At 44.5% G+C, this 21922-nt stretch overlaps 2 pseudogenes; both read left to right on the top strand.

Moving 5' to 3' along the window:
- The first annotated feature begins 2911 nt into the window (after window positions 1-2911).
- On the top strand, window positions 2912-18754 carry LOC116457434 (uncharacterized; annotated as a pseudogene).
- A 1286-nt stretch (window positions 18755-20040) lies between these two features.
- Window positions 20041-20181, top strand: LOC116458174 (small nucleolar RNA U13; annotated as a pseudogene).
- Window positions 20182-21922: the final 1741 nt, after the last annotated feature.

The following is a 21922-nucleotide window of genomic DNA, read 5'->3' as shown; positions in this document are numbered from 1 at the left end:
CCCAAGGATGAATGTGATTGCCCAAAAGCAAAATAGAGATCTGACGCATTTTAGAAAAGGTACTCTCAAAGAAAACAAAGTAGCATTTACTTGAAATGTCTTTCTTGGCCTACTCAGTAATTATGTGTTTAGAAAAGATAAGTAGTAAAGAGTGACAGGAAGGAAGACCAACATCAACAGGGCATGTTAGTAGATGAAATGTTTAAAAATGTAATTATTGAGGGAGACTTCTGTTTCCAGCCCTGACAGAGTAACAAGTACCATACATGCCCTCCTGCTATAAGGAAACTGGGCAAAGTATATGAAACAAATGTTCACACACGTACTATAAATGTTCATACATGTACTATAGGCAATTCAAGACTGTGAGAAGGAAAATAAATGGAATGAGTCCAAAAATGACCTAGGCTGTCTGCCTAGAGATACTTCCTAGACTGCTGTGGTGCAAGAAGAGGGAACCTAGACAGAATATAGTCGTTTCACCAAGTTGAAGGACAGACATTGGTTTCAGGAGGCTAAGGTGGCTGGAATTTGCAAGGCAAAGTAATGCAGAGAAAAGAGTCCAGAGAAAGAGTCCAGGAAATCTGCATAACAGTGCCCTGGAGTCTTGTGCTAAATATTAAGCTGTATCTGTAACAGGAAACTCCACAAAGCCAAGCAAAAAATTCACCATGGGGAAATGTAAGTTGGACAGTTCCCAGAGCCCACACACTACTGGGGTATGTTTGAGTTCCAACTCTGAGAGAAGAGACCTGATTAAACACTCAGGATACGTGGTAAAGATCCGTGAAGGGTTACACCTTAGGAGTAGAACTAAAAGAGACCTAGAACAGCAGTTCTCAACCAGGGGTGAGTTTACTCCCCAGAGGATATTTTGCTATATCTGGAGACAATTTATATTGTCATGACTGGGAAGACGCTACCATTGTCTAGAAGGTAGAGGCCAGGTGTCTTAGTCCATTTGTGTGGCTGTAACAAAACACTGGGTGGTTTATAAATAACAGAAATGTATTTCTCACAGTTCTGGAGGCTGAGAGGACCTAGATCAAGGCACTGGCAGATTTGGTGTCTGATGAGAGCCCGCTTCCTGGTTTAGAGAATGTGTCCTCGCTGCTTTCTCACATGGCGAAAGGGGACAAGGCAGCTCTCTGGGGCCTTTTTCATAAGGACACCAATCCCAAATGCCCCACCTCCTCTAATACTATTAGTGTTAGACTTCAACATATTAATTTGGGAGAGACACAAACATTCAGACCATAGCAGCAGGGATGCTGTTAAACATCCTGCAGTGCACAGGAAAGGCCTCCACAACAAAGACATGTCAACAAGTGCCAAGCCTTTGTCAATCCAAATGTCAAAAGTTGTGACCTGAGTCCATGAGCGTGAAGAAAAAAAATGACAAATATCAAAAGTACCAATGTTGTGGCCGGGTGCAGTGGCTCACGCCTGTAATCCCAGCACTTTGGGAGGCCAAGGTGGGCGGACTGCTTGAGGTCAGGAGTTTGAGACCAGCCTGGCCAACAATGGTGAAACCCCGTCTCTGCTAAAAATACAAAAATTAGCCAGGTGTGGTGGCACACGCCTGTAATCCCAGCTACTGGGGAGGCTGAGGCAGGAGAATAGAATCACTTGAACCCGGGAGGCAGAGGTTGCGGTGAGTCGAGATTATGCCACTGCACTCCAGCCTGGATGACAGAGCAAGACTCCATCTCAAAAAAAAAAAAAAAAAAAAAAGAAAGAAAGAAAGAAAGAAAAGAAAAGAAAGGCCTTTTCAGATAAATAAAAGCTGTGAGGTCATTTCCAGAGAACTGCATTATAAGAAATATTTTTTTGGCTGGGCATGGTGGCTCATGCATGTAATCCCAGCACTTTGGGCTTTTTGTTGTTGCCTTGTTTTTAAAATATTTTTTAATATTAATAGAGATGGGGTTTCGCCATGTTGGCCAGGCTGGTCTTGAACTCCTGACCTCAAGTGATCTGCCCCCATCGGCCTTCCAAAGTGCTGGGATTACAGGCGTGAGCCACTGCGCCCAGCCAATCCCAGCATTTTGGGAAGCCGTAGGGAGAGGATTGCCTCAGGCCAGGAGTTCAAGACAAGCCTGGGCAACTAGCAAGACACAATCTCTACCAAAAATAGAGAAAAATTAGCTGGGTATGGTGGCACACACCTTTAGTCCTAGCTACTCAGGAGGCTACAGATAGAGGGATTGCTTGAGCCCAGGAGTTTGGGGTTTCAGTGAGCCATGATTGCGTCACTACACTCCAGCCTGGGTGACAGATAGAAAAATGAGATCTACACAAAGAAATAACGAGATGTGGCCTGGCGCGGTGGTTCACGCCTGTAGTCCCAGCACTTTGGGAGGCCAAAGCGGGCAGATCACGAGGTCAGGAGATCGAGACATCCTGGCTAACATGGTGAAACCCTGTCTCTACTAAAAATACAAAAAATTAGCCAGGTGTGGTGGCGGGTGCCTGTAGTCCCAGCTACCCGGGAGGCTGAGGCAGGAGAATGGCATGAACCCAGGAGGCAGAGCTTGCAGTGAGCCGAGATTGTGCCACTGCACTCCAGCCTGGGTGACAGAGCAAGACTCCATCTCAAAAAAAAAAAAAAGAAAGAAAGAAAGAGATGTAAACACATGGTAAATATAAAATACTCTTTTCATTTAAAAAAATTTCTCTAAAAAGATAATTGACCATTTAAAGCAAATATAAAAATATATTTTGGACTTTCTTATGGAAATGGAAATGAAATGTCTTCAAACAATAGCACAAAGATTCCAAAAGGAAAATGGAGTTGCATTATTAAAAGATTCTCACATGATATGTAAAGTAGCATAACAATATTTAAAGATATGTGATACACTCCTGAAACAGGAGCCCAAGCGTGCATGTGGACACAGGGTCGCGGGAGATGAACGCAGTGGTGTCGCAGGTGAACTCTCTGCCGCTTCTCAGCCTGATGGTGGCGCTAATATTTAGCTGCTTTCACCATCACCACTGCCTTCAAAGACGGAAGCATCCCGGTGTGGTGGCAAGGACTCGCCGATCAAGCTGAAAAACGTAGATGACTTCAACGGACCGAGAGAAAGAAGTGATTTGGGATTCATTACATTTGATGTAACTGCTGATTAACTCAGCTCATTTCCCAGTAGTGGCACCAGTCTTGTAGTTAATTGTGAGGATACATTTGATTGGAATGTTAAGCAGTTGTTTATTTATCAGCAGAATATTCAACAAAAGATAATCTACGATTAGAGACCTAATGGCAATATATTTGCAACAAAATTTGAGACCTGTGATTAAAATTATCATTATGAAGATATGTAATCAAAAGCTGTAAAGATTATTAATAATTTTTCTATTTTGTGAGATTATTTTAAAATCCATCTCAGTACAACTTTTTTTCTCTCATATTTTTTTTTTCTGTTTTTAAGAGAAAGTGTCTCACTCTGTCACCCAGGCTGGGGCAATCACAGCTCACTGCAGCCTCAATCTCCTTGCCTCAGGCATGTTTTGTTTTTGTTTTTGTTTTTAAATACATGGCATGAGCTGTTTTAGTAGTCTTAGTAAGCCAAGTATCTGCAATTAATTATATCTCTGCCTATTGAAAATAATTTTCCTTTGTTTTGGAGTTGTACGGGATTCATCAACCTAAGTACTTGAGCTAGTCTTTTTTTTTTTTTTTTTTTTTTTTTGAGACAGAGTCTGGCTCTGTTGCCCAGGCTGGAGTGCAGTGGCACCATCTCGGCTCACTGCAAGCTCCGCCTCCCGGGTTCACGCCATTCTCCTGCCTCAGCCTCCCGAGTAGCTGGGACTACAGGCGCCCGCCACCACGCCCTGCTAATTTTTTTGTATTTTTTAGTAGAGACAGGGTTTCACTATGTTGGCCAGGATGGTCTCGAACTCCTGACCTCATGATCCACCCACCTCAGCCTCCCAAAGTGCTAGGATTACAGGTTTGAGTGAACTAGTCTTTTTAATTGTAAATTACACGCTAGGTGCAGTGGCTAATGCCCGTAACACCAGCACTTTGGGAGACTGAGTTGGGAGGATCTCTTGAGCCCAGAAGTCCAAGGCCAGCCTGGGCAACATAGTGAGACCTTGTCTCTACAAAAAATTTTAAAAATTAGTCAGGTATGATGACATACAGTTGTAGTCTCAGCTACTGGTGAGGCTGAGGTAGGAGAATTGATTGAGTCCAGGAGGTTGAGGCTGCCGTAAGTTGTGATGGTGCCATTGCACTCCAACCTGGGTGACAGAGCAAGACCCTGTCTCAAAAAAAATTAAATATAAAAAATTATAAATTATAATTGAGAATAAGTTTTATAATTAAAAGCTGTTAAACGATTAGATTCAAAATCTATTAAAGTTATCAGTTATTATAAATCTAGTCTGATTACAAGTGGGGTAGAGGTGGAGATATTTATATAGAACATTGCTCAAACAGAAATCTTCTTAGGTTCTATTTTAACGTTGATACTGAAGGTATAAAGTGATAGACTTAAAATATGAAAGTGAAATTCGTGGAACTGAAACGTGCCTATATGTTATTTACCTGCATTACCCTTATGTTGGTTGTCAGTGTCTCCTGGAAATTATTTGCAGTTAACGGCTCTAAACCAAGTTGGCCTTTAGGACGAGATTGTTCTGAGAGGTATTAATCTGAAGCTACTCTTGAAATATATGAAAACAAAATTTTTTTTGACAATGGAAATGGTTGCAAGAGAAACGTCACTTTGACTCTATCTGGGAACCGTGTACCAGTTGCTGGAACACTGCCTCAGGACAGGATGAGAACATATATCTATTCCATTTCCAGATACATATGAAATAATAAAGAGAATATTAAGTTATTCTAAGTTTGAAACAATGTATTTTTATTATTATTATTATTTTTTATTGAGACAGAATCTCGCTCTGTCACCCAGGCTGGATGCAGTGCCCTCTTGGCTCTCTGCAGCCTCTACTTCCCAGGTTGCAGCGATTCTCCTGCCTCAGCCTCCCAAGTAGCTGGGATTACAGGCACAGGCCACCACACTGGCTAATTTTTTTTTTTTTTTTGAAACAGTGTCTTGCTGTGTCACCCAGGCTGGAGTGCAGTGGGGCAATCTCGACTCACTGCAACCTCCGCCTCCCAGGCTTAAGCGATTCTCGTGCCTCAGCCTCCCGAGTAGCTGGGACTACAGGCATGCACCACCACAGCCAGCTAATTTTTGTATTTTTAGTAGAGATGGGGTTTCCCCATATTGGGCAGGCTGGTCTCAAACTCCTGGATTCAAATGACGCACCACTTCAGCCTCCCAAAGGGCCAAGATTATAGGCATGAGCCACTGCACCTGGCGAAACAATATATTTTTATTCTTAACGAATTGTATCTCATTGACCTTGAAAAAAAAAATGGGGCCGGGCACGGTGGCTAACGCCTGTAATCCCAGCACTTTGGGAGGCTGAGGCAGGCATATCACGAGGTCAAGAGATTGAGACCATCCTGACCAACATGGTGAAACCCATCTCTACTAAAAATACAAAAATTAGCCGGGGGTGGTGGCACATGTCTGTAATCCCAGCTACTCGGGAGGCTGAGGCATGAGAATCACTTGAACCCGGGAGGCAGAGGTTGCAGTGAGCCAAGATCACATCACTGCACTCCGGCCTGGGCGACACAGGAAGACCCTAAAAAAAAAAAAAAAGAGTGAGACCAAATTATATACTCTATAAAGAAATCTAATTTGAATATAAAGACAATAGATTAAGAATAAATGGGCCAGGCAAGGTGGCTCACACCTGTAATCCCAGCACTTTGGGAGGCCGAGGCGGGCAGATCACCAGAAGTCGGGAGTTCGAGACCAGCCTGACCAACATGGAGAAACCCCATCTCTACTAAAAATACAAAATTAGCCAGACATGGTGGCGCATGCCTGTTACCCCAGCTACTTAGGATGCTTAGGCAGGAGAATCGCTTGAACCCAGGAGGCGGAGGTTGCGGTGAGCCGAGATGGCGCCATTGCACTCCAGCCTGGGCAACAAGAGCAAAACTCCTTCTCAAACAAACAAACAAACAAAAAGAATAAATGGATGGAAGCCTGGGCAACATGGAGAAACCCCATCTCTACAAAACAAAACAAAACAAAAACAAAAAATTAGCCAAGCGTGGCAGTGCATGCCGTAGTCCCAGCTACTCAGGAGGCTGACGCAGGAGAATCGCTTGAACCTGGGAGGCAGGGGTTGCAGTGAGCCGAGATCATGCCACTGCACTCCAGCTTGGGCGACAGAGTGAGAATCCGTCTCAAAAAAAAAAAAGGCAAAAAACACATTTTTTTTCAAGTACAAATCTAACATTCACCAAGACAGTCCATGTCCTGGGCATGAAACAAATCTTACAGTGAAAAAGACTGTCACAATATAGAGTTTTGTTTTGGTTTGGTTTTGGTTTTTGAGACGGAGACTTGCTCTGTTGCCTAGGCTGGAATGCAGTGGCGCGATCTCAGCTCACTGCAACCTTAGCCTCCTGGCTCAAGCGATTCTCCCGCCTCAGACTCCCAAGTAGCTGGGACTACAGGCATGCACCACAACCCCTGGCTAATTTCTTTGTATTTTTAGTAGAGAGGAAGTTTCACCATGTTGGTCAGGCTGGTCTCAAACTTCTGACCTCAAATCATCTGCCCGCCTCAGCCTCACAAAGAGCTGAGATTATAGGCGTGAGCCACTGCTCCTGGCCCACAATATAGAATATTTTATTTGACCACAAAAGAATCTAGAAATCAGTATCATTACATACCTATCAGAAGGGCAGACACATTAAAAAAAGTCAAAAATCTGACATTACCAACCACTGAAGAGAATATAGAGTGGCCAGAATTGATAGGGATGTCAAATGGCACAGCCACCTTGGAAATCCATTTGGCAGGTTCTTATAAAGTTAAATATGTACCCACCATATGACCCAACCATTCCATTCCTAGGTACTTACCCAAGAGAATGAAATCCCATGAGCCCCAAAAGACTTGTACATGCATATTCATGGCAGCTTTATTAATAATAGTTTTATTAATAAAGCTGCCATGAATATTCGTGGATGGGTATTAACACCAAATACGCATCTAGCCGGGCAAGGTGGCTCATGCCTGTAATTCCAGCACTTTGGGAAGCTAAGGTGGGTAGATCACGTGAGGTTGGGAGTTCGAGACCAGCCTGGCCAACATGGTGAGACCTCATCTCTACTAAAAATACAAAAATTAGCTGGGCATGGTGGTGGGCACCTGTAATGTCAGCTACTTGGGAGGCTGAGGCGGGAGAATCCCTTGAACCTGGAGGCAGAGCTTGCAGTGAGCCAAGATCATGCCAATGCACTCCAGCCTGGGAGACAAGAACGAAACTCCATGTCAAAAAATATATATCCATCTATAGGCAAATAGATAAGCAAATTGGTTTGTCCATACAAGGGAATACTACTCAGCAATAAAAAGGAGCAAACTTCTGATAGACACAGCACACAACATCATGAATGGATCTTGAAAACTTTATTGATGAGCTAAATAATCCAGATCCAAAAAAGTGTGTGTGTGTGTGTGTGTGTATATATAATACATATATATAGTAGGATTTTTTAATATAAAGTCCTAGAACAGGAAAAACTACTATGTAGTGACAAAAAGCAGACCAGTGTTTGCCTAGTACTGGGAGGAGTAGGACTGACTACAAAGGAGTATGAGGGAAATTTTGTTGGTGATGGAAATGTTATATATCTTAATTATGATGACATATACATGGATGTCAAAATTCATCAAACCATACACTAAAAAAGGTACATTTTATTATATATAACCTTTATCTCAATAATAGTTGATTTTAAAAAGAAACAAATTGTCAAGATGTTATACACTAAAGATTTGTGCACTTTACTGAACGTATGTTTCAATATTTTTCTTTGTTTTTTTTTTTTTTGAAAGTCAGTCTCTGTCTCCCAGGCTGGAGTGCAGTGGTGCAATCTCGCAATCTCGGCTCACTGCAAGCTCCGCCTCACAGGTTCACACCATTCTCCTGCCTCAGCCTCCCGAGTAGCTGGGACTACAGCCACTCGCCCCCACACCTGGCTAATTTTTTGTATTTTTAGTAGAGACAGGGTTTCACCGTGTTAGCCAGGATGGTCTCAATCTCCTGACCTTGTGATCCGCCCGCCTCAGCCTCCCAAAGTGCTGGGATTACAGGTGTGAGCCACCGCGCCCAGCCTCAATTTTTTTAAATTAGGTTTTTTGTTTTTTTATTTGAGACGGAGTCTCGCTCTGTTGCACAGGCTGGAGTGCAATGGCGGGGTCTCAGCTCACTGCAACCTCCGCCTTCCTAGTTCAAGTGATTCTCCTGCCTCAGCCTCCTCAGTAGCTGGGATTACAGGCGCCCGCCACTACACCTGGCTAATTTTTGTATTTTTAGTAGAGACCGGGTTTAACCATGTTAGTCAGGCTGGTCTTGAACTGCTGACATCAGGTGATCCGCCCGCTTTGGCCTCCCAAAGTGCTGGGATTACAGGCGTGAGCCACCGTGCCAGGCCTAAAAATTAGTTTTAGTGCAAACTATTTTTAGGTATAAAAAGAATATCCGGCTGAGCCGAGATTGTGCCACTGCCCTCCAGCCTGGGCGACAGAAGAAAAATTCGTCTCAAAAAAAAAAAAAAGAATATGCCTCCCCTGGTGGGTGCATGCCTGTAATCTCAGCTACTCAGGAGGCTGGTGTGGGTGGATCCCTTGAACCTAAGGAGTTTAAGACTAGCCTGGGGAACATAGCAAGATCCTGTCTCTACAAAACTAACAATAATAATAATAATAAAGACAAATATTCATCCACGATCACACCCCCTAAAAAGTGAAGCTGTTTTCATTTTCTACTTTGCTTGCCATCCTTTGCACATATGCATAGTTTAGTTTGATGTCAGCATAGAAATATAGGTTAATGAGGCCTTGAGTTGCAAATAACCCCAGGGTGAGGGTGCAGCCAGGCTTTTTTTTTTTTTTTTTTTTTTGAGATGGGGTCTCGCTCTTTCGCCCAGCCCGGAGTGCAGTGGCGCAATCTCGGCTCACTGCAAGCTCCACCTCCCGGGTTCACGCCATTCTCCTGCCTCAGCCCCCCGAGTAGCTGGGACTACAGGCGCCCGCCACTGCGCCCGGCTAATTTTTTGTATTTTTAGTAGAGACGGGGTTTCACCGTGTTAACCAGGATGGTCTCGATCTCCTGACCTCGTGATCCGCCCGCCTCGGCCTCCCAAAGTGCTGGGATTACAGGCGTGAGCCACCGCACCCAACCAAGGGTGCAGCCAGGCTTAAGGAAGGAGAGATGGAACCAGGGCAGAAAGCACTGCTGCAGCTTTTCCCTCTTGGCTCTTGGAGGCTCCTGAGAGCTCACTACCTTTTCTTTGTGGACTGGCCTTTTCTGCTGCTTCTAGCCACTTGGTGAAAAATATAGCCAAAGGAAAGGACAGGTTTGTGCATTTTGGTGTAGCCACTTGGAAAGTGATTAAATCCACTTTTCTGGATCCATTTCCCAGTCCCTGTTCAACAGACTCATTGATTTAGGTTCCTGTCCTTGAATTAGCAAGTGTGGCAAGGCATAGGAAAGAAAATCTTTGGTAGGAGTTGCTTATGAACCATTCTACTGCGGGCCTGAAGGAGACACATTTAAGCCCTGAGGAATGTATTTGGTCCTTGCTGTCTGACTCAGCCATGGGACCCTCTGCTGTAGCTGGAGCAAGGATACTGAGGACAGAACAGACATATTTTTGACAATTTTGATGAGCAAAATTTTGCAATTCTGGAAGTGATGTATATATATATATATATATATTTTTTTTTTTTTTTCTTTTTTTGAGACAGAGTCTCGCTCTGTTGCCCAGGCTGGAGTGCAGGGGCATGATCTCAGCTCACTGCAACCTCCGCCTCTCAGGTTCAAGGGATTCCTTCCTCAGCCTCCCGAGTAGCTGGGATTACAGGTGCATGCCACCACGGCCAGCTAATGTTTGTAATTTTTAGTAGAAATGGGGTTTCACCATGTTGGCCAGGCTGGTTTCGAAATCCTGACCTCAAATGATCCACCCGCCTTGGCCTCCCAAAGTGCTGGGATTACAGGCGTGAGCCACTGTACCCGGCATAGTCATGTATATTCTGAGTGATGCCAATGACAATAAAACTGGACATGGAACCAAAACAAATTGTTTCATTCACCTGAATGAAAACATTGAAAAAGGACTATTGCATTGCACCTTAAGTGACTTTTTTTTTTCATTTTTCTTTTATTTTTCTTTTCTTTTTTTTTTTTTTTTTTGAGACAGGGTCTCACTCTGTCACTCAGGCTGGAATCCAGTGTCTCAATCACGGCTCACTGCAGCCTCAGCCTCCTTGGGCTCAGGTGATCCTCCTACCTCAGCCTCCAGAGTAACTGGGACCACAGGTGCGAATTCTATGTAGAGATGGGTTTTTGCCATATTCCCCAGACTGCTCTCAAACTCCTGGACTCAAGCAGTCTTCCCACCTCAGCCTCCCAAAATGCTGGCATTACCACTGTGAGCCATCTCACCCAGCCAGTGTCATCTTATTAAACACAGAAAATAAGCTACTACTACCGTGAGATCATACACTAAAATGACCTTTCCAGGTTGTTTATCAATACTTGTAGTCATCCATCCAAGAGCTCTTGAAAAAAATGATGCAATCAGAGCAAAAAGGGTAGCACAGGGGCCTTTAAAAGCTGAATTAGGAATTCCAATGGAACAAGTTTCCCCAGAAGATGTTAATTATTTAAGATAAATTCACAAGGCTCAATCTGATGATATATGGGTGAACACAAAATTGATTATATTTTGTGAGGAAGAATGTGAGTTTGGATCCAGATCCTAGTGAGATTAAGAGCTATTGCTATCTTAATGATGAAATTAACGTAACTTCAAGGTTTAAAGTGATTGCACAGACTTTTCTCTTTAAGTGGTGGAATAACTTCATTTAAATCAGTTTGTTGAACATGGGAAAATATTTAGGACATGCAAGTGTGGCTGAATGATTTTACAAATGCTAAAAAACTTATCTATATTAAATTTAGGATGATTTTTTTTAAAAAATCAAACAGCAGACCTGACATTCTTTAGATCTTTTTTGAGACAGGGTCTTGCTCTGTTGCTCAGGCTAGAGTGCAATGGCACGCCACCATGCCTAGTTAATTTTTTTATTTTTTGTAGAGATGGAGTCTTGCTATGTTGTCCAGGCTGGTCCCAAAGTCCTGGGCTCAAGTGATCCTTCCACCGCATCCTCCCAAAGTGCTGAGATTACAGGCATGAGCCACTGCACCCAGTCCCTTTAGATCTTTGATGGTGTATCTTGGTCTTCACCATCCTCACCCCAGGATTTAATTCTTTTTTTGAGATGGAGTCTCACTCTGTTGCCCAGGATCTCTGCTCACTGCAACCTCCGCCTCCTAGGTTCAAGTGATTCTCCCGCCTCAGCCTCTCAACTACCTGGGATTACAGGCACATGCCACCATGCCCAGCTAATTTTTGTATTTTTAGTAGAGACGGGGTTTTACCACGTTGGCCAGGCTGGTCGCGAACTCCAGAGCTCAAGTGATCCACCCACCTCGGCCTCTGAAAGTGCTGAGATTACAGGAGTGAGCCACCATGACTGGCCTTTTTTTTTTTTTTTGAGACAGGATCTTGCTTTATTTCCCAGGCTGGACTGCAGCGGTGCAATCATAGCTCACTGCAGCTTCAACCTCCCCAGCCCAACTGATCGTCACACCTAAGCCTCCTGCGTAGCTGGGACTACAGGCGCACACCACCTCGCCCAGCTAATTTTTGTGGAGACAAGAGTTTGACTATGTTGCCCAGGCTATTAAACTCTTAATGTTTCCTTGGACACATACATGTCCTGAAGAGGTAATCTTTCTGGGTTAGAATTCACAAATCTGCACTGTGTTGAGTCATCCAATCTTTCTGGTTTGGGCAGTTCTGATGACAAGGTATTCCTCCTTGGGTAGCCTGGGCTGGTGGGCTCCTCTAGCTTATATGTGCTAATTCATTTAAGAAATTCTGAACAAGCCAAGTGCCTGTAATCCCATCACTTTGGGAGACTGAGGGCAGATTGCTTGAGCTCAGGAGTTCTAGACCAGCCTGAGCAACATGGCAAAACCCTGCCTCTACAAAAAATAGTAGTGTGCCCCTGTAGTAGCGTGCCCCTGTAGTCCCAGCTATTTGGCAGTCTGAGGTGGGAGGATGTGGCTTGAGCCTGGGCGGTTGAGGCTGCAGGAGCTGTGATTGCGCCACTGCAGTCCAGCCTGAGCAACAGTGTGAGACCCGTCTCAAAAAATAAACAAAATTGCCCAGCAGAGTGCCTCTCTGACTCCACATCTTCATTAAGTGCCTAGGAATGGGTCTACTACAAAATGACTACCAAAGATTTTAAGATTGGGATAAAACCTAGTCTGAAAACAAGATTTTCCTTGTAACACATTTATTGAGTTATACTTCACAGACCAAAATTCACCTATGTAAAATATACAATTCAATAGTTTTTAGTATATACTAGTTCACACTTAACCCTGGGGGATACATTCCAGGACCCCCATTGGATGGCTGAAACTGACGATAGTACTGAATCCTATATATTCTGTTTTTTCTATACATACATACCCATGATAAAGCTTAATTTGTAAATTAGCAGAGTGAGAGATTAACAACAATAACTAATAATAAAATAGAACAGGCTGGGCACAGTGGCTCACGCATGTAACCCCAGCACTTTGGCAGGCCAGGGCAGGCAGATTGCTTGAGCCCAGGAGTTCAAGACCAGCCTGGGCAACATGGCAAAACCCTATCTCTATAAAATAGCCGGGTGTGGTGATACATGCCTGTGGTCCCAGCTACTATGGAGGCTGAGGTAGCAAAATCCCCTGAGCCTGGTGAGGTCCAGGCTACAGTGAGCCGTGATTGCACCCCCGCACTCCAGCCTGGATGACAGAGACCTTGTCTCAAAACTAAAACAATCACAGAAATATACTGTAACAAATGTATACATAATAAAAGTTACTGTATGTTGTAACTGTGTCTCTAAATATCTTATACCGTACCCATCTCTTTTCGGACCTCAGTTGTTCATGGGTAACTGAAACAATGGCAAGAGAAACTCTGGAAAAGTGGGGACTACTGTATGCAGTTGTGCAGTATACTGTAGAGTTGTGCAACCACCACAGTTGATTTCAGGACTTTTTTTTTTTTGAGACGGAGTCTTGCTCTGTCGCCTGGGCTGGAATGAAGTGGCACGATCTCGACTCACTGAATCTCTGCCTCCCAGGTTCAAGTGATTCTCCAGCCTCAGTCTCCCGAGTACCTGAATTACAGCTGCCCACCACCACGCCTGGTTGATTTTTGTATTTTTAAAAAAGACACGGTTTCACTGTATTGGTCAGCCTGGTCTTGAACTCCTCTCTCCAGGTGATCTACCCACCTCGGCTTCCCAGAGTGCTGGGATCGCAGGCGTGAGCCACCACACCTGGCCAATTTCAGAACATTTTCATCACCCCAAAATGAAACCCTGTACAGTGGACTGGACATGGTGGCTCCAGCACTTTGGCAGGCTGAGGCAGGAGGATCCCTTGAGGCCAATGTGTCCGAAGTCGGTTCCTTCCGGCGGGTTCTTGGTCTCACTGACTTAAAGAATGAAGCTGCAGACCTTGGTGGTGAGTGTTAAGAGCTCTTAAAGACGGAGTGTCCAGAGTTTGTTCCTTCAGATGTGTCTGCAGTGTCTTCCTTCTAGTGTGTTTGTGGTCTTGCTGACTTCAAGAGTGAACCCACAGACCTCCACGGCGAGTATTACAGCTCTTAAAAGTGGTGCAGACCCACAGAGTAAGCAGCAGCAAGAGTTACTGTGAAGAGCAAAAGGACAAAGCACAAAGGCACCCGAGAAGGTTGCCACTGCGGGCTCAGGTGGCCAGCTTTTATTGCCTTATTTGGCCCCTCCCATGTCCTGTTGATTGGTCTATTTCACAGAGTACTGATTGGTCCATTTTACAGAGTGCTGATTGGTCAATTTTTATGGACTGTTGATTGGTGCATTTACAATCCTCTAGCTAGACACAGAGTGCTGATTGGTGCATTTACAATCCTCTAGCTAGACAGAAAAGTTCTCCAAGTTCCCACCCAATCCAGAAGCCCAGCTGGCTTCACCTCTCACTAGTTTAAGACCAGCATAAGCAACATGATGAGATCCCTGTCTCTGCAAAAAAAAAAAAAAAAATTAGACAGGCATGGTGGCACACACTGTAGTCCCAGCCACTCCAGAGGCTGAGGCAGGAGGATTTCTTGAGCCCCAAGAGTTCTAGGCTGCAGTGAGCTATGATAAGGCCACTATACTTCAGCTTGGGCAACAGCAAGCAAGAGCTTGTCTTTAAAAAAGAAGGAGAGAAGAACAGAGAAAGAAACCCTGTACTCATTAGTAGTCACTCCCCATCCCCCACCCCTGCCCCATTCCCATCAGCCCTAAGCAATCACTAATCTGTCCTTTCTCTCCATGGATTTGCCTATTCTGGACATTTCACGAGTGGAGTCATACAATATGTGATCTTCTATGACTGGCTTCTTTCACTTAGCATATGATGTTTTCAAGATTCATTCATGTTGTAACATTTACCAGTACTTCATTCCTTTTTATGGCTGAATAATATTTCATTGTATGGTATACCACTTTTTTCTTTTTGTTTAACTTTTATTTTAGGTTCGGGGTACACGTGCAGGTTGTTATGTAGGTAAACTCATGTCATGGGGGTTTGTTGTACAGATTATTTCATCACCCAGTTACTAAGCCTAATAGCCAACAGTTATTTTTTCTGATCCGCTCCCTCCTCCCACTCTCCACCCTCAAGTGTCTGTTGTTTTCCTCTTTTACCACATTTTTCAATGCCTGCTTTTATTATAAAAGTAATACAAGGCCAGGCACGGTGGCTCACGCCTGTAATACCAGCACTTTGGGAGGCCACGGTGGGCAGATCACCTGAGGTCAGGAGTTGGAGACCAGCCTGGCCAACATGGCAAAACCCTGTCTCTACCAAAAATATAAAAATTAGCCAGTGCAGTGGTAGGTGCCTATAATCCCAGCTACTCGGGAGGCTAAGGTGAAATTGCTTGAACCTTGAATCTGGGAGGCAGAGGTTGCAGTGAGCCAAGATCGTGCCATTGCAATACAGCCTGAGTGACGAGAGAAACTCTGTCTCAAAAAAAAAACCAAAAAAAACCCAAAAAGATAACACAAAATATTTTGGGCTTGCATTACCAGCAAAAGTAATAAAAAACATTTTACTGCTCATAATTTTATATAACTTACTACTTATAATTTCTGTTATAAATGCAGATTCAGAGAAAATTAAAAGCACCCATAGCCCTATCACACAGAGATAACCACAATAAATATTGGATATCTTTTGTTCTGAGTTTAATCTACGCAAATATATTTAGTAATTGGAATCATACTTGCAATGTTTGTGTAATATGAATTTTTTTCTTGTGATAAAATGCATATAATATTTACCATTTTAGCCATTTTAAAGTGTACAGTTCAGTGGCACTAAGTACATTCACATTGTTGTGAAACCATCACCACCATCCACCTCCAAAACTTTATCATCCAAAACTGAAACTCTGTACCCATTAAACAATAACTCCTCACTCCCCTCCCCCTCAACCCCCGGCAAGCACCATTCTGCTTTTTCTCTATGAATTTGAGAACTCCAGGTTCCTCACATAAGTGGAATCCTACAGTATTTCTCCTTATGTGTTATTTCACTGGCTTATTCGGCTGAGCATAAAGTCTTCAAGATTGATCTATGCTGTAGTATGAGAGGACTTCAAGAAGTTAGTGGAAAAATGGAATTAAATGATTTTTTTTAAAAGGCTGGATACAGTGACTTACACCTGTAGTCGCAGCAATTCGGGAGGCCAAGGTATGAGGATCACTTGAGCTCAGGAGTTTGAGACCAGCCTGGCCAACATGGTGAAACTCCATCTCTACTAAAAATACAAAAATTAGCTGGGTGTGGTGGCACATGCCTGTAATTCCAGCTACTCGGGAGGCTGAGGCAGGAGAATCGCTTGAACCTGGTAAGCGGAGGTTGCAGTGAGCCAAAATTGTGCCATTGCTCTCCAGCCTGGGTGTCACAGCAAGACTCCGTCTCAAAAAATAAAAAAATTAGCTGGGTGTGGTGGTGCACATCTGTATTCCCAGCTACTCGGGAGGCTGAAGCGGGAGGATTCCTTGAGCCAGGGAGGTTGAGGCTGCAGTAAGTTATGATTGTACCACTGCACTTCAGCTTAAGCAAGAGTGAGACCCTGTCTCAAAAAATAAAAATAAAAAAATAAAGTTTGATCAGAAGCTGAGAGCATACCCTAGAAAGCCCTGAAAGTAGCCACGCCTCTACCACCAGCCTTGGCTGCCCAGGGAGTACTGGCCTCGGCGGCCTCACATCCATGGTTCTGTGGGTAGGGACAAGAAGGTTTTTGGGAAAGTGAAAATGGTTCAATGTAAGAAACAGATCGCCATTAAAAAAGAACCCCAGGAAGTACCTTGGCAGTGTAGGAGCTGGAGAGACTGTGGAGTCTGACGCTGAAGGAGAAAAGGGTGCGGAGGCAGCAGATGTCACAGCCCTGGTGGAATTCCACTGCAAGGCAGTAAACGCGGAGCAGGCTGTAACCGTTATGGAAACAATCCATGTCCTGGGGGTCCTCCACACAATTACCAGCGGAATTACCAGAATAGTGAGCATGGGGAGAAAAAGGAAGGAAGGGAGAGTGCTCCCAAAGGCCAGGCCCAACAAGACCGGCCCTTCCTAAGGAGAAGTTTCCTGGAGAAGTTTCCTGCCCTACTGTGTCCGGAATTGGTGGGTTCTTGGTCTCACTGACTTCAAGAATGAAGCTGCGGATCCTCGCGGTGAGTGTTACAGCTCTTAAGGTAGCGCGTCTGGACTTGTTTGTTCCTTTTGATGTTCGGATGTGTTCGGAGTTCCTTCCTTCTGGTGGGCTCGTGGTCTCGCTGGCTCAGGAGTGAAGCTGCAGACCTTCGCGGTGAGTGTTACAGCTCTTAAAGCAGCGTGTCTGGAGTTGTTCGTTCTTCCCGGTGGGCTCATGGGCTCGTTGGCTTCAGGAGTGAAGCCTTCTGCAGACCTTTGCGGTGAGTGTTACAGCTCATAAAAGCAGTGTGGATCCAAAGAGTGAGCAGTAGCAAGATTTATTGTAAGGAGTGAAAGAACAAAGCTTCCACAGTTTGAACGGGACCCGAACGGATTGCCACTGCTGGCTCGGGCAGCCTGTTTTTATTCTTATCTGGCCCCACCCACATCCTGCTGATTGGTAGAGCCGAGTGGTCTGTTTTGACAGGGCGCTGATTGGTGCATTTACAATCCCTGAGCTAGACACAAAGGTTCTTCACGTCCCCACTAGATTAGCTAGATACAGAGTGTGGACACAAAGGTTCTCCAAGGCCCCACCAGAGTAACTAGATACAGAGTGTCACTGGTGCATTCACAAACCCTGAGCTAGACACAGGGTGCTGATTGGTGTATTTACAATACCTGAGCTAGACATAAAGGTTCTCCACGTCCCCACCAGACTCAGGAGCCCAGCTGGCTTCACCCAGTGGATCCCGCACCGGGGCTGCAGGTGGAGCTGCCTGCCAGTCCCGCGCCGTGTGCTCACACTCCTCAGCCCTTCGGTGGTCAATGGGACTGGGCGCCGTGGAGGAGTGGGCGGTGCTCATCCGGGAGGCTCAGGCTGCACAGGAGCCCATGGAGGCAGGGGTGGGGCAGGGTGGGGGAGGCTCAGGCATGGCAGGCTGCAGGTCCCGAGTCCTGCCCCACCAGAAGGCAGCTAACGCCTGGCGAGAAATCCAGCACAGCGCTGGTGGGCCGGCACTGCTGAGGGATCCAGCACACCCTCCGCAGCCGCTGGCCCAGGTGCTAAACCCCTCATTACACGGGGCCGGCAGGGTCGGCCGGCCGCTGTGAGTGCCGGGCCAGCTGAGACCACACCCACCTGGAACTCGCGTGTCCTGCAAGCACCGCGCGCAGCCCGGGTTCCCGCCTGCGCCTCTCCCTCCACACCTCCCTGCAAGCTGAGGGAGCCGGCTCCAGCCTCGGCCAGCCCAGAAAGGGGCTCCCACGTTGCAGCGGTGGGCTGAAGGGCTCCTCAAGTGCCGCCAAAGTGGGAGCCCAGGCAGAGGAGGCCCTGACAGTGAGCGAGGGCTGTGAGGACTGCCAGCACGCTGTCACCTCTCACTACTACCTGAAGAGACCCTATGGGCGTGGACCACAGTATTCCAGCCCTCCAGCACAGGCAGCGGAGATGGAGGGTGCTGACAGCCAGGGTGCAGGAGCACCAGGTGGACCAGTGAGGCAAGATATGTATGTGGCTATAGGCCACGATTCTGCTGGGGCCCTCCTAGCCAAAGACACCTAGAGGATGGTGATGAAGAGGACTAAAAGAAATCAAGGAGATGAGACCCCAGGTCAGCAGCAATGTCAGTGCCCAGGTGGAGACCCAGAAAATATGGCAAAGAGACAAAAGCAGCTGAAAATTTGCCCATGGCCAAGGCTGAGCAGAGTAGGGCTGAGTAAATACCAGCTTACCATCTCTACCATCATCCCCTTTAATCATAAAACAAGAAGAAATGAGTGTGAAACTGCAGCAATAAGAAATGAACAAAAGATTGGCACTGAAGACATTGCTTTTTGCTGCTGACCAATTACTAGAACTATCTGCATTATCTGTGCAGCATGGGTTTTTTTAATCACTTTTTTCCTAAATACAACTCTTTTTGGTGATAACAAATGTGGTTTTCTTAAAAAAAAAAAGTCTGGCTTTTCTCAATATGCCTCTAAAGATTTTTAAATTGTTTCATATCTGGTCAAGTTGAGACTTAAGAACATTTTAAATTTGTAATAAAAGTTCACGGCTTGGTGTTTTTTCAAAATAGTGAACTGCAAGCACTTGTCAATAAAGATCTTAAATAATTGTCAAAAAAGTTAAAATAAAAAATATAAAGTTTATTTCCCAACATAGACTTCACCAAGTTCAGGACACTTTTGTAGGCAATGATACCAGCCATTTAGTCCATCCCTAAAGAACTGAGGGTCCTGGGAATGTAACCATGTCAGTGCAGTCTCTTTTATGATATTAACTGAAGAAAAATAGGTGTACTTTTATGGTTTTTTTAAAGATTAGGAAATGAAAAGAAGGCAGAAGGAGGCAAATCAGGACTGTAAGGTGGATGCCTAATGATTTCCTTTTGAAACTCTATTTATTTGTTTGTTTGTTTGTTTGTTGAGGCAGGGCCTCACTCTGTAGCCCAGGCTGGAGTGGAGTGGCACAATCACGGCTCACCACAACCTCTACCTCCTGGGCTCAAGCAATTCTCCCACCTCAGCCTTCCCAGCAGCTGGAACTACAGGCATGTGCCACCACGCTTGGCTAATTTTTGTATTTTTTGTAGAGACCAGGTTTCACCATGTTGCCCAGGCTAGTCTCTAATTCCTGGGCTCAAGCAATTCACCCGCCTTGGCCTCCCAAAGTGCTGGATTACAGGCATGAGCCACCATGTCCAGCCTGTTGAAACTCTTGCTTGCACAAATACCCATTTAGATGCAAGGAATGAACAGGAGCATTGGCGTGGTGGAGAAGAACTCCCTAGTGAAGATTTCTCAGGGATTTTCTGCTAAAGCTTTGACTAACTTTCTCAAAACACTCCTGTAATAAGCAGATGTTATCATTCTTTGGCTCTCCAGAGAGTTAACAAGGAAAATACCTCAAGCATCCCAAAAAACTATTGCCATGACCTTTGCTCTTGACTGGTCCGCTTTTGCTGTGACTGGACCACTTCCACTTCTTGGTTGCCATTGTTTTGATTGTGCTTTGTCTTCAGGATCATTCTGGTAAAGCCACATCTCATCTCCTGTTATAATTCTTCAAGGAAGTGCTTCAGGATCCTGACCCCACTCGTTTAAAATTTCCATTGAAAGCTCTGCTCAATCCTTTTGTAGCTCCTGAGCATGATGATTGTGTGTTCATGCTCATGTGTGAGATGTCCCACCCTTGAACCTTGTTACAACATTGCATGTACATGTTACAACATGTAACCTTGTTACTTGTGTTACAACACCTGTCTGACATGGAAGAAAAAAAATGCTCTGCTCTCTGCTCTTGTCTGCAGCTGATCTGAATGAAACTGTTTTGGCATCCATCAAATGAAAAGTTTGCTCACCTTTAATTTTTCTGTTAGAATTGTGTAAACTGAGCCAATTGAGGTATCTATGGTGTTGGGTATTGTTTCTGCTGTTAATAATTGGTCTTCTTCAATTAGGGCAAAAATAAGGTTAATTTTTTCCTTGAAAATTGAAGTGGATGCTCTGTTGCTTCAGGTTTCATCTTCAATATCTTCTTGTCCTCTCTTAAAATGAGTTATCTATTTGTAAACTGCTGAATTCTTTGGTGCATCATCCTCATAAACCTTTGCAAAGCATTGTTAAAAGAAAAACTTCAGCCTAATTAAAGGAGTTTAATTGAGCAATGGACAATTCGCAAATTGGGCAGCCCCTAGAATTACAGCAGATTCAGAGAGACTCCAGGGGTGCCACATGGTCAGAACAAATTTATAGGCAAAAAAAGCAAAGTGATGTACAGAAATCAGAAGTGAGGTACAGAAACAGCTGGATTGGTTACAGGTTGACGTTTGCCTTATTTGAACAGTTTGAACACTCAGCAGTCTAAGAGTGGTTGAAGTATGGCTGCTGGGATTGGCCAAGACTCAGTGATTGTTATAGGCACATACTCCTAAGTTAAGTTTTTAATCTTGTCTGCCTATTACACTAGGTTGCACTTAGTCCACAAGGACTCGAATATAGAAGTATGGACTTCTTCTCAGGCTATATTTAGTTTGCTTTAAGAGCATCAATAATTTCATCATTCTTCCACCCAAGCTTCACCGTAAAGCTTCCATTTGCCCACCATCAAGCTTCACCATTGATGTTTGTTCTTGCTTCAATTTTAGCAGAATTTATGTTGCTCTGAAAGGTACTCTGTTCAAACTGATGTCTTAACCTTCTTAGTGTTTCAGACTAGATCCCATTCAGATATAACAAGTAAGTACAAGTTTATTTTGGTGCAAACAAATTTTGGAATCCATGCACAGTTTTTTTTCTTTTTTCTTTTTTTTTTTTTTTGAGACGGAATCTCACTCTGTTGCCCAGGCTGGAGTGCAGTGGTGCGATCTCGGCTCACTGCAACCTCCACCACCCGGGTTCAAGCAATTTTCCTGCCTCAGCCTCCTGAATAGCTGGGATTACAGGTGCCCGCCACCACGCCTGGCTAATTTTTGTATTTTTAGTAGAGATGGGGTTTTGCCATTTTGGCCAGTCTGGTCTCGAACTCCCAGCCTCAGGTGATCTGCTTGCCTTGGCCTCCCAAAGTGCTGGGATTACAGACGTGAGCCACCATGCATGGCCAGTTTTTTCATAATATGCATTTTCCATGAACTTTCTTAAGAACCCTCATATATGACAGAATTTTCTTCCTTTTTTAGACTAAATAATTTTCATTGTATTTATGTACCACATTTTATTTTTCCATTCATCCATCAATAAATACTTAGGTTGCGTCCAACTCTTGGCTATTATGAAGTAATACTGCTAAGAACATGGGTGTACAAATATTTGTTTGAGTACTTGCTTTTCATTATTTTGGGTATTTATATTCAGAGTAGAATTACTGGATCACATAGTATAGTACTTTTATGCATAAATCTTTGAAGAACCACCATATTGTTTTCCATAGCAGCTGCACCATTTTACATTCCCAATAGCAGTACACGGTGTTCTGATTTCTTCACATCCTTGCCAACACTTGTTATTATCT

Source organism: Hylobates moloch, unplaced genomic scaffold (genome assembly GCF_009828535.3).
Source record: "Hylobates moloch isolate HMO894 unplaced genomic scaffold, HMol_V3 SCAFFOLD_18, whole genome shotgun sequence".
NCBI lineage: Eukaryota > Metazoa > Chordata > Mammalia > Primates > Hylobatidae > Hylobates > Hylobates moloch.
The sequence above is the reverse complement of the archived record's forward strand: the minus strand, read 5'-3'. Positions and strand labels throughout refer to the sequence as shown.